General features: G+C 40.3%; 1 protein-coding gene across 1 annotated transcript in view; it reads left to right on the forward strand.

Moving 5' to 3' along the window:
* The window catches only part of snd1 (staphylococcal nuclease and tudor domain containing 1), a 275,137-nt gene that overhangs the window by 218,384 nt on the left and 44,450 nt on the right, over window positions 1-12,303 (forward strand). The gene's annotated exons all lie outside the window — the stretch shown is intronic.

Below are 12,303 nucleotides of genomic sequence, written 5' to 3' on the forward strand. Positions count from 1 at the left end.
GGAAGCAGAACGCTTATTTAGTCCTGTCCCTTCCTCACAATATCATATCATATGCCATAGAGAATATAAAAATTAAAATAAGAAAAGAAAGGACAAAATAATAACAAAGAAATTAATAAATACAACACAAACAATTAATAAACAAAGATCAAGGCATAATTAAACTAGCCTCCTACAATATCCTAAACTCCAAAATGTAATTTCCCAGTCACTTCTCTGATGATCCATGAGCAGCCATGAATGCAGGGAGTTACATTTGTATCATATGATGTATCACATAAGGAACAGAATAATAATCAAAGAAATACATACAGAAGGTAAATTGAGTTCTTTAGAGGTCCTTATTTTTATATTTGTCAAGAATTTAAATATTTTATTTCAAACATGCATGATAAGAGTACAAAAAAGTGAAAAAACAGAATACATACAATATATATGTGTGTACAACACTTCATATAATAATAGTTCACGGAGTTGTGGTACTATGTATGTATGTATGTACTAATAGAAGTAATTATAATGCAGAGTATTACATTATCATTACTTTACAATAATACTACAATATAATAGAGAACAATAGACAGCAATGATATAACAATATACTTGAATAACTATATAAGAGTAGATGTGCTATATATACTGGTTTATATATTTACCTCCAATTATATACATAAAAATTACTATAAATCTATATATATATCGACATATCTACATATAACTATAAATCTATATATATATTAAGAGATATAGATACACAAATACTGTACATATAATACAACTCAATATATCTATATACAGTACATACCTACATAGAACATATCTATATCCATAATATACATCTATATATCTACATATATTAATAAGTGTTCATATCTTGTTTATTCGCATCTGTATTTTGAATAGAATGTTTCTTTGTATCTTTTTTTAAATTGTGATATGTTTTGACTTTCTTTTAGAATTGTTTTCTCGTATATGTGTTTAAACTGTATAGAGTTAGGAATTGTTAATCAATTATCGGTTTAAGTGGTTTTCTATTCAGGTCTTTTAAGAGCTTAATTGAATCAGCTCCTCATCTGCAGGTGAAGGATCCGCCCTCGTCCGTCCCCTCTCAGACCGATCTGCTCTGATTTACAGCCGTTTTGACTCCAGACAGCCTCGCCACCGTATTTATCGCTTCCCATAAAAGTTAAAATCCTCTGGGTTCTCGGTTTTAGTGTCCTTTTCCTCCGCCGCGCCGATTCATCCGTTTCCTTTTGATTAAATGAAGTTTATTTACATCTCGTCACGTCGCAGATGTCATCTTTGCAGACGAGGAAAACTAAATGCTGCAGTTTGAATCTAATTCTGACACGATTCAATTTAGATGCAGGAGATTCAATCAAATGGCATCAAACTGAATCTAATCGCGTGGAAGAAATACCAAGTTGTAAAAATGTGTCTTCTTTTCTTGGGTCTTTGAGATGTTTCCTTCCATCCAGAAGGTCTGGCAGTGATGCCGCCTGGAGGAAACGAGGAGAAACAGCCCTTTGAGCTGCAGAATCAGAAACTTTGCACTGTTTTCGGCTGTTTCTTGCTCTGTCAGCCAGGAGGGATGTTCAGGTTTTCCTCTGTTAGGCCTTCAAAGTTCAGAATCACCTGAGGAGGACGATTCAGAGACCTGAAGTCAGGGTTAACATCTTCTTCCCCAGAGGGAAAGAGTCAGATTTGCTCGGGATGGGAGTTTGCGTACTCGAGCTACACGTGAACGTGGAAATCAGTGGCTTTTTTCTCTAATAAATACCTCGAATCTGCGAGATGCATCGTTTTTTACAACTTTCTCTCTCTTTCATGTCGAGAAATTGTACCCAAGCTGCATTTTTCATATTGCTGCTCTGTGTGTTTCTGCAGGAAAGCTGAGTTATTCAGGCTTTTCTTACATAAAGGCCTGATTTTTAGATGATCCAGCAATGCTGCGGCCTTTTTATCTGTTTATTTCTCCCTTTAATTGGCCTGTGTTCTTCCACCGAGAGGCTTATGTTGCTCCCAGCAGGGAAGCCCAACCTGACCCCCCCAAACCCCTCAAACCATGTTGTTTCTTTCATTTCTGCTGATACTCCCTTAAAGTGTGTGTGTCATTGCGTTGGGAATAGTGGGTTTAAGCTGTGGTTGCTATGACGATCCTCACCAGTGTGTGAAGTAGCCGGGTCCCATCAGTTTACCCCCCCGTCACGTTGGCCAGGTGAGGTTTGGTGAAGTGTCATTTCCAGGTAAAGGCAGACTCTCAGCAATCTGGGTAAAATGACTCCCGGAAACACTCAGAAATGTAATTATCTCTGTGGAAATATGGTGATTAGGTCGAAGGGGGGCCGTCCCTTCCTGCTACCTGCGTGGGGGCGTTCAAACACCATCTCAGGGAGCGCCTCAGCTCCTTTAAAAAGTCTTAAATTCAATGTTTTTGCTAAAATAATTCCTTTAAATGTCTTAATTTGTCTTAAATCTCAATACAAGGGTCTTGGGTTTACAGCAGGGGTCGGCAACCCGAGGCTAAAGAGCCGCATGCGGCTCTTTAGCGCCGCCCTAGTGGCTCCTGGAGCTTTTTCAAAAACGTTTGACCTTTTTTTCCTTTTTTTCTTCTTTTTTCCTTTTTTTCTTCCTTTTTCCTTTCCTTTTTAATCTCGACATTTTGATTTTCTTTCTCGAAATTTGGACTTTTCTAAACATTTTGACTTTTTTCTCGACATTTCGACTTTTTTCTCGAGATTGTACGTCAACATTAATCTCGAAATTTTGACTTTTTTCTCGACATTTCGACTTTTTTCTCAACATTTCGACTTTTTTCTCAACATTTTGACTTTTCTGTCAACATTTCCACTTTTTTCTCGAAGTGCATAATGAAAAAAAAAATCTTCCCCCAGTTATAACTAATATAGAAACATGCAGCATGTGTTGTCTTCATTCTAAGGCTTATACGAGACTTTGAATTTTTTGCGGCTCCAGACATATTTGTTTTTTGTGTTTTTGGTCCAATACGGCTCTTTCAACATTTTGGGTTGCCGACCCCTGGTTTAGAGGGAATGTATCCAGTCATCATTAAAAAGTTTATTTCATCGTTTTGAGGAGAATCTCCTGCGGAGGTTCTAAGTCTGTGTTGCCAGGTTGAACAAGTTTCAGCCCAATTGGGCTTAAAAATATATATTTGGGCTGCTTTTCCTGGCTTTTACTAAATATTTAGGAGAAATTGTTTGCATAAAAGTTTCCATTATGGCAGAAAAGAAGTAGAAATGTACACAATAAAATCACTGATATTTGATTTGCTTTAATCTACTCAATTTAATTGTAGTCTTTGTTTGGAGCCTGGACTTTTTATGGCTATTTAGTGGGTTGTGAAGCTTGAAATTTATTCCGCATTTAATAATTGACGGTTTTAACATAGAGAATAGTGATTGCAGGCTGTTTTTTCATTATTTCGATGGGTTTTACATCACGTTCGGGCTGGAACCTGTCAGCCAGATCTGGCAACCTCGACCTCAGCGCTGGATTTCTTAGTGACTTGTCTTTTTGGTCTTAAATTTAGTTTGAAAATGGTATTAAAAAGTCTTAAATTTCCTGTAGACACCCTGAAATATCTCCACAGCTTAGCCGTGGACATGATGGCGAGGGCCGTTTCTGCGCCGCGGGCCGTTTTCCCAGCCTTTACTGCCGCGTGAAACTAATCATAAAACGCTAGATGCATTTATAGGAATAAAAATGACTAAAACAGCCAAGTCTGTCAGGAAGCTGTTATTCTGGCCGCACTTAAGCCCCCATTTGTTTCAGCCTCTGAGCAGTAAGATGAGTTTTATTGATTAAACAAAGGTAATGATAACGCAGAGAGCTCCGAGTGTTTGGTGGGCTGTAAAGCGCACTGATGTTTAAATTAAGACAGAAATATCTGTAAATCGTCCTGTATCGAGCGTTGATAAGGAAAGGGACGAGGTGGCAGACGACGGAAGACGACAAATATGGCAATAAAAGAAGCAAACGTCCTTAAATTTGAAAGGATGACGGCCGTAATCGAGTTTACGGCGGCGTGATGGAGAGACGAGTATAACGATAGATTTTCCAATGAGCTGTAAGTGGATTGTAAAGTAAAAAATAAAGTGTGAAGGGGCGGCGGGGCGGCGGGGGGTGTGGAGACGTGGAGGGCGTTTGACGGTTTTCTGTTGCGACTTGAGTGACACGTTGAAGGTGTTCGGCCCTGATCCAGCGCTGCATCAGACGGGGGTTAAATAACTCTTAAACCTGTAATAGCCGTCTTTGTTTGAAGTGACTGCCGGTTTAAAAACGAAGGAAACGGCTCAAACCTCCTCTTCTAGATCTGAAGATGTCTCATCTGGATCAGAGTGATAGATTCAACTCTTCAGCGGCTGCTGTTTGGCTTTACAGATTCTGATCAGGAGTCACGTGGCTCTTTCAGCTCAACCATGTCGTCTAATTGAACGGGTAATTAGTGCTTTTAAGTGCTGACTCAGAAGCCGGCGGTGGTTCGATGGGTTGTTGAAACAACCTGGGTCCGTTTACCACAACCAGTTAAAAAGGGGTGTGCTGATTAAAAAGGGGCATGGCCAAATGCAGCAGTGTTGTGCAAGTTCATACTTCTCAATGAACTAGTTGAAAGTTCAGTTTACATGGTTTAAAAATGAATATTTCACGTTCATAGTTCACAATTTTCATTTTGAACTAGTTCAAATTCAGTTCATTTCAATATTTTTAGGTGAGAAGTACGAATGAAACGCCAGACTATCCTAAAACTGTTCACTGTATACTAGGGCTGGGCGATATGGACCAAAAGTCATATCTTGATATTTTCTAGCTGAATGGCGATACTCGATATATATCGATATTTTTTCTGTGCCATAATTGGGGTTTCCCCCAAAGCATTATAGCATAGCATCTCTGTTAGCATCTCTGTTAGCATCTCTGTTAGCTTCATTTTTTAATACAAAGCCTCGTGCCAAATGCCACACAGGTTCCTTTATTAACAGAGGTCTGCACAATATCAAAATGTATAAAACAAATGAAATAAAAATAAACTGCCTGCATATATAGAATAAAAATGCTTCTTGAATAAAATAAAACAAATATCCCTTTCCTGCATAACAATTAAATTAAAATACACTGTGCAATTAATACAATGTAGACAGTAACAGGCAGACTTTTCCACTGAGGTTGACAGTTGTGCAAATAACAAAACATTTGTGCAAATCTCAAATAAAACATTCAAGTCAATTTGTCACAAAATAAGCTATATCAAAATCATTAAAAATAAAAAATATCTTTTTTTTTTTATATAAATCGATATAAACGATATTGTCTCGTACCATATCGCGTTTGAAAATATATCGATATATATTAAAATCTCGATATATCGCCCAGCCCTACTGTATACGATCATGTTTTGTCCTAGTGGCGTTTCAACTTTACTCAGAGGCTGTAAATGCACGGAAAGGTTATATTTTTACCGTCGGACTCTTTGGGAGACGATGTGTAAAATCCTGCAGATAATGATAAGCGGATCATCATCTGACGTCTCTCTCTTCACTGGTCATGTAAAGATGCACCAGGCTCGGGCCGCCGTTGCCATGGAGCTGGTGCCCGTTGCTATGCTAGTGTGCACTGCATTGTGGGTAATGTAGTGTGACGTCGTCGTCTCGTCGAGTATTTTAAATGTGTTCGCCGCCCACTGGTGAAATGAGGAGGATTATTCGGTAATAATTGGACCTAAACAGTGAAGCTGAAGCTGCAAATTCCAGTTCGTGATCTGCAGAATGAACAAGTTCAAGTTCTTTATTCGCAAATATGTTGCGTTCAGTTCAACGTTCTCACAGAAATGAACGTGTTCATTTGAACTCGTTCATGCACAACACTGAAATGCAGATGTTTTCTGTTCAGGGCCTTTGAAACCTCTGGACTCGGATGAGGAGAAATGAGCATCAAATGAATTTGTAAACGTTTGATCAGGAGCTCAGAAAGTGGTGAGATCTAATAAAATACAGACATGTGTCGTGTATGAACCCCTGACACAATCGTCTTCTGTCGGATGTGCGGTTTTCCTCCGGAGGTCCTAATATCTGCTCTGTTTTACCCCGTCTCCCCTTTTAATTATTCACATTTAATTAAAGGCAAGTGCACCCCCCCCCCCCCCCTTATATATGAATATCTTTACACCAGCTCGATAAGCGATTGATATCACATTAGGAATGGGTTTTCCGAGCCACTGAGAAGCTTGAGGGATTTTGGCGTTTAATCCTTTTTTTTTTATGTCTTTATCAGTCACTGTATTAATTTATCTTTTATTGTCTCACTTTCCTCCCCAACACACATCCACACACGCGTTATCGCTGCTCGCTACTGCTGTTTTCTCTTTCATCCCTCTGTTTTCCTGGTGTGTGCCGCGTCCCCCTCCAGAGGCCATATGTAATTACTGTCAGAGGGGGACCTGCACAGATCTGAGCGACCTTGGCTGGAGGACGGAGGTCGGTCTGGGCCGAGGCGGGAAGTAGAGCCGCTGCAGGGCCGCCGTCCTTAAAAACCAGACAAACCTTCATGTTACGGACAAATGCAGAGAAAATAAACGCTGTATCGCATATGTATCAAATGATTGAGCATAAAAGGAGGAGTGGGACTCGGATCACCTGAAGTACCTAAGTGCCTTGAATTGCCTGCGAGTTCATTAGCGACGGTTCCTGCTGTCAGAAAGCAGCTCGGAGGTGTCGAACGCAGACTCGTCTGTCACGAATGCAACAATTAGTGTCCCAAAATGATTTAGAAACAGAAAGGAAAGGAAAAGTGTGATGGGGAAAGTCCTGACATCACATTCACATATTTAACGTCTAAACTCATCACACGTCGGGAGTGAAGTCTGTGCTTGTCTGTTCATTAAAGTCTTGAGTTGTTGAGACTTGTTTGTATATTTAAACCTTTTTTTTATTTATTTATTTATTTAAAGGTTTAGATAACGGGGACAATGCACATTAATAACACATTTAAACTAATGTAAAATGTGCCAGAATTAGCCAAAAAGGCTATTTTTGCATCCGCTGTCCCTGGACTGGTGTAAAAATAGTCAACCTAAAAGAAAAAATTATTAGATACAATCAATAAAACATTTTCGAATAAAAAGGCTATATCAGAATAAAGATTAAAAGGTAAAAAACTAAGCTAAATCACATACACACACGGGTTAACATAAGCTCAACAACAGATAATTGCTACAAATGAAAACAGAAACAACATGAAGCAGCAACAGTAACATCAACATTAATAACATAACATTTTGGACATGTGGTCTATATTTTGACGGTTTTTTGAGGTTTTTACCTGAACTGCACAATGAGACACAGGCTGGATCTGGTTGATTTACATGAATGGAAGTCGGGATGGAAACACGACTCGTTCCTTACATGAATCTGCAAATGCAGGGCGACCGCGAGTCCTTTTTTAAAAAGTCTTAAATTCCATTTTGCTAAAATAAGGCCTTTTAAATGTCTTAATTTGTCTTGAATCTCAATCCAAGGGTCTTAATTTCAGAGGGAATGTATCCAGTCATCATTAAAAAGTTTATTTCAATGTTTTGAGGAGAATCTCCTGCGGAGGCTCTAAGTCTGTGTTGCCAGGTTAGGCAAGTTTCAGCCCAATTGGACTGAAAAATATATATTTGGGCTGCTTTTCCTGGTTTTTACTAAATATTTAGGAGAAATTGTTAACAAAAAAGCTTCCATTATGGCAGAGAAAAGTAGAAACGTACACAATAATCTCAATGATATTTGATTTGCTGTAATCTACTCAATTTAATTCAAGTCTTTGTTTGGAGCCTGGACTTTTTTGGGGGTTGTGAAGCTTGAAATCTATTCCGCATTTAATAATTGACGGTTTTAACATAGAGAATGTATGATTGCTGGCTGTTTTTTCATTATTTCGATGGGTTTTACATCACTTTTCGGCTGGAATCTGTCAGCCAGATCTGGCAACCTCAACCTCAGCGCTGGATTTCTTAGTGAGTTGTCTTTTTGGTCTTAAATTTTGTTATTTGAATGTTAATTTTAGAGGGAATTTATCAGGTCATCATTAAAAAGTTTTCTTACACTTTGAAAAGGAAAAGTTTATTAAATAGTTTTGAGGAGAAATACATTTGTTTTCCAGTTGTTAGACACGCACTTGCTCGACGACACCTCAGTCTGTGTTGCCAGGTTGGGCAGTTTCTTGCCAATTATAATAAAAATATAGGACTGGACGTGTTGATAAAATGTGGGCTGCTTTTCCTGGTTTTTACTAAATATTTAGGAGAAATTCTGCCGGTTTTACACGGCGTTTGGGCTGGAACCTGTCGGCCAGATCTGGCAACCTTGACCTCAGTACTGGATTTCTCAAGAGAAGGCAAGCACATATGGGTAAATGTAAATTTAGTGACAAATGGCTCGAAAATTCCAGTTAATTGTGGCGGCTGAAAGCTAAGATGCCCAAACATGACATGTGGTTCGCTGTAAACGTTTTAAGTTGGGCTCAACAGGGATCAAAGTGCTGGAATTTCATATGAAGAGCAGAAAACACGTAGCTTTTGCTGCAGCCGCCAATGTCTGTCTTTCACACCGCCACCACTAACGGAGAAGAGGAGTGTTGTAATATGTCAAGTGCTTCAAGTGACATATGTGAGCTTACGCATTATTACAATGTTAAATTGGGTTCAAAGTGTTTGACTGTCTTTTTAGTCTTACATTTTGTTTGAAAATGGTATCAAGAAGTCTTAAATTGAACTCTGTTGAACCTGTAGACACCCTGTTATGAGATGTTGCATCTCATTTTTACAAAGGTTTTGTAGAAAATGTAAAGATACATGAACTGAATCAGTTTCACAATAAGTTGAAATGAGTCCGAGTTGTGGGATTTGATCGACCCGTCAACAGGTACCCAGATCAGCCTCTGCTGGGTGTTTAAGTGTGTTATTTTTGATCTGAGGGAATGGTGACATCATTTGAGTGACGAGGACCAGATATCGTTTCTGCCCCGTGTTGACACGTGTCACAGATGCGACTTCACAGCGGCTTACGCTGACTGAGTGTCGGAAAGACTGAGTGTCGGAAAGACTGAGTGTCGGAAAGACTGAGTGTCGGAAAGACTGAGTGTCGGAAAGACTGAGTGTCGGAAAGACTGAGTGTCGGAAAGACTGAGTGTCGGAAAGACTGAGTGTCGGAAAGACTGAGTGTCGGAAAGACTGAGTGTCGGAAAGACTGAGTGGCAGCGTAAACTTTCAGTTTGAGCAACTGGAAAACATCTAAAATGGGGAAGAGCTGTTGTGCGATCGACTGCACTCATAGATTTAGCAAGAAATCAGAGTTATCGTTTTACAGACTGCCGAAAAATAAGCTTAAGAGAGACAAATGGATCGCTGCAATTCACAGAAACAACTGGATTCCAGGCACCGAAACTTGGATTTGTGGTTCCCATTTTGTATCAGGTAATGTTGGATTTTTGGGTAGCTAACGTTAGACGGTCAAATCATAAAGTTCGGTGTCCTCATCACTTTAATTTTGCCAACAAAGTCGGACCAAGCGTCAAGACTTTTGTAAGCCTTCAAGCTTTGCTTCGTGTATTTCCCCGGCGTAGAAATTAAGTACATATAAATATCAGGAAACTGGATTTGTGGTCAAATATTAATGTCCATGGACCACTGGTTCTTGGTAACTGTACCAAATATTAATGTCCATGGACCACTGGTTCTTGGTAACTGTACCAAATATTAATGTCCATGGACCACTGGTTCTTGGTAACTGTACCAAATATTAATGTCCATGGACCACTGGTTCTTGGTAACTGTACAGGTCACTGTCAAGTCCAACTGACGCTAATTTAAGCTGATAATCGGCTGTTATCCCGTCTTCTCCACTAGTTGCAGATGTTTTTGCTGATGTTTTGCCAATCAGTGAGAGTAAGGGGGTCCAGTGGGGAAGTGACTAGGCCTGTGTTGAAAAAATCGATTCTTCGATTTTAAATCGATTCTCATATTAATTCCTAAAAATCATTCATGTTCATATGTCACATGATTCATATGTCTAAAGATCGATTTAAAAAAAAAAAAAAAATGTCATCATTACAACTTTTGGTATTTTTTTGTTTATGCCCAAAAAAGGAATATTTTGTTGGACACGAGAATAATTGGTGCCATGTTTTTGCCTTTAAATATGTTTAAAGGTATGAAAACATTAAAGTTTTCAGTTATAATTGCATACATTGTCTATATTTCTTTGCTTTATATACTGTCTTGGGGTTACATTTGCATAAATGTTAAAAACCAAATTCTCATAAATGGGGAAAAAATAAAACCGATTTCATCCGTCTCTGTTTCCTCCCTGGATCTGTTTGGTAATTCTGACCCACGCGATGTTTCTGAAAGCAGTTCTATCAGCATTCTGGGAGCTGATTGGTCCTTACAGCATCATTAGCAGCAAATACTTGCTGTTTAGTCTCAATATAATACTAGTATTAATATGTTGCATAACTACAGTCATATAATTCATGCAACAGCTGAAAAAACAGTTTTATTAAAAGTAACCCAAATCAATATCGGATCGGATCTAATCGGATCGTGATAATCGATTCTGAATCTTAAGAATCGGAATTGAATCGATTCTTGATATTTGAATCGATCCCCAGCCCTAGAAGTGACGTCAATGCAGACCCTCTATTCTGGTCTGGAGGATTTTCTCAGTGGGCGTCCTGCCTGCAGGGGTCACCTAGCGTTGGTATCGTCCCCCCTCACCGGGGTGTGAACCTCACTCACTCGTCTCCTCCCTGATTCTGCATCGGGGGGAACAGAAACCGTCCCGCAGCTGCAGTGCAGTCGGCGGTACGTACTGCTTAGTGCTTGTTCGCTGGCACCGGTGCAGACTGGTAATGAGCGGAGCTGCCCCCCCCCCAACCAGGTGCCCCTCCGTCCATATTATTCACTCTCCTAGCTTTTACACACAGCAGCTGTTCATCAGCTAATGATGCTGGATCCAGCCAGCGATACTGCAGCGCCGGCAGAAAGCCGCCTCCCCCTTGCCAGCTTTGAGAAGAGCCTCTCTTCTGTCTCTATAAATTGAAATTAATTATTACGAGGTGCTTTCATGGCTTTGTTCTCCGTGTCGCTGCTGCCGGAGACTCGTCCAGGTTTGGCTTTCCCACTCGTTCCTCTTTATTTAAGGTGATAATTTCAGTTGGAGGACGACGATGCTTTCTGTTGCATTTCGAGTGGAGTGGCCTCCTAATTGGGCGCCATGTCAACACGGCTAAACGGTGATTGTTTTCGGGAAGAGGGCTGAATAAAAAGGTATTAAAGGTGGTTATCATAAGGCTGAGTTTCCAGCTCGCTCTTAATGTCATTAAAGAGCGTCCCGAGCTTTCGCTTCTCAATCAAACCCCCTCGAAACCGCAGCAAGTCGCCAGGCAGGCAAATGAAAGTTAAAGTGGACTTGGCAGCCGGCGGCGGAGTGTGTTTTTTATTCTCCCAGCTGCCCTGCTGCTGCGGCAGATCCTCCCTTTGGAGGTCAGACCCTGCACGGATGATCTCTCGCCTCGCACGGCATTCATTATTAAATCAGATACGCAGGTTGGCTTCTCAAAGGTCAGCTCACCTGTCAGCTGGAGGCGCGGTAATTCTGACTTCATGTGGAAAATAAGCATCTCCATCCACATTCTTCCCAGCCCCGAGAAAAAGCCTGATCGGCACTAATGGCAGCGTTTGGGCCTCGTTACCTAAGCTGGATGGCTGAACGACGCTTTTCACCGCGGGGAAACACTCCGCCGATCCAAATAGGGGCTTCTTAGTGAACGAGGCCAAATGTTAGCACATTTCAGCGTATTTGGACTCCTCACAATCAGATCGAGGCTCCAGGTCGAGCCAGCGGGTTACACGGAGAGAAACAGTGGGAGAATCGTGCAAAAGGAGGAGCTGCAGATGCTTTCTCTGTTTTCCATGATGGCTTTTCAAATAAGAATGAATCTGGATGCAGCAAAGCATCATGGGAGGAGGAGGAGACAACCTGTCTTTTAGAGATGTGTCCACGGAGGAGCTGCGTGGACCAAGTCCTATTAGAGCAGATACCTGGTTGTTAGGGGTGGGACGATACGGGTAACTCACAATTCAATACTGTGGCGATATGTGGCCCACGATAACGATAATATCACGATATCTACGATATTCGATATATTGTAAGAAATTTCATCAATATATCACGATATATGTGACTGAAAAAGAAAAAAATACCCATAAAAAGGAAAATGTTTGTAGTCATGCATTTATTCAAT

The sequence above is a fragment of the Cololabis saira genome, chromosome 23 (assembly GCF_033807715.1).
Source record: "Cololabis saira isolate AMF1-May2022 chromosome 23, fColSai1.1, whole genome shotgun sequence".
NCBI classification, from domain to species: domain Eukaryota; kingdom Metazoa; phylum Chordata; class Actinopteri; order Beloniformes; family Belonidae; genus Cololabis; species Cololabis saira.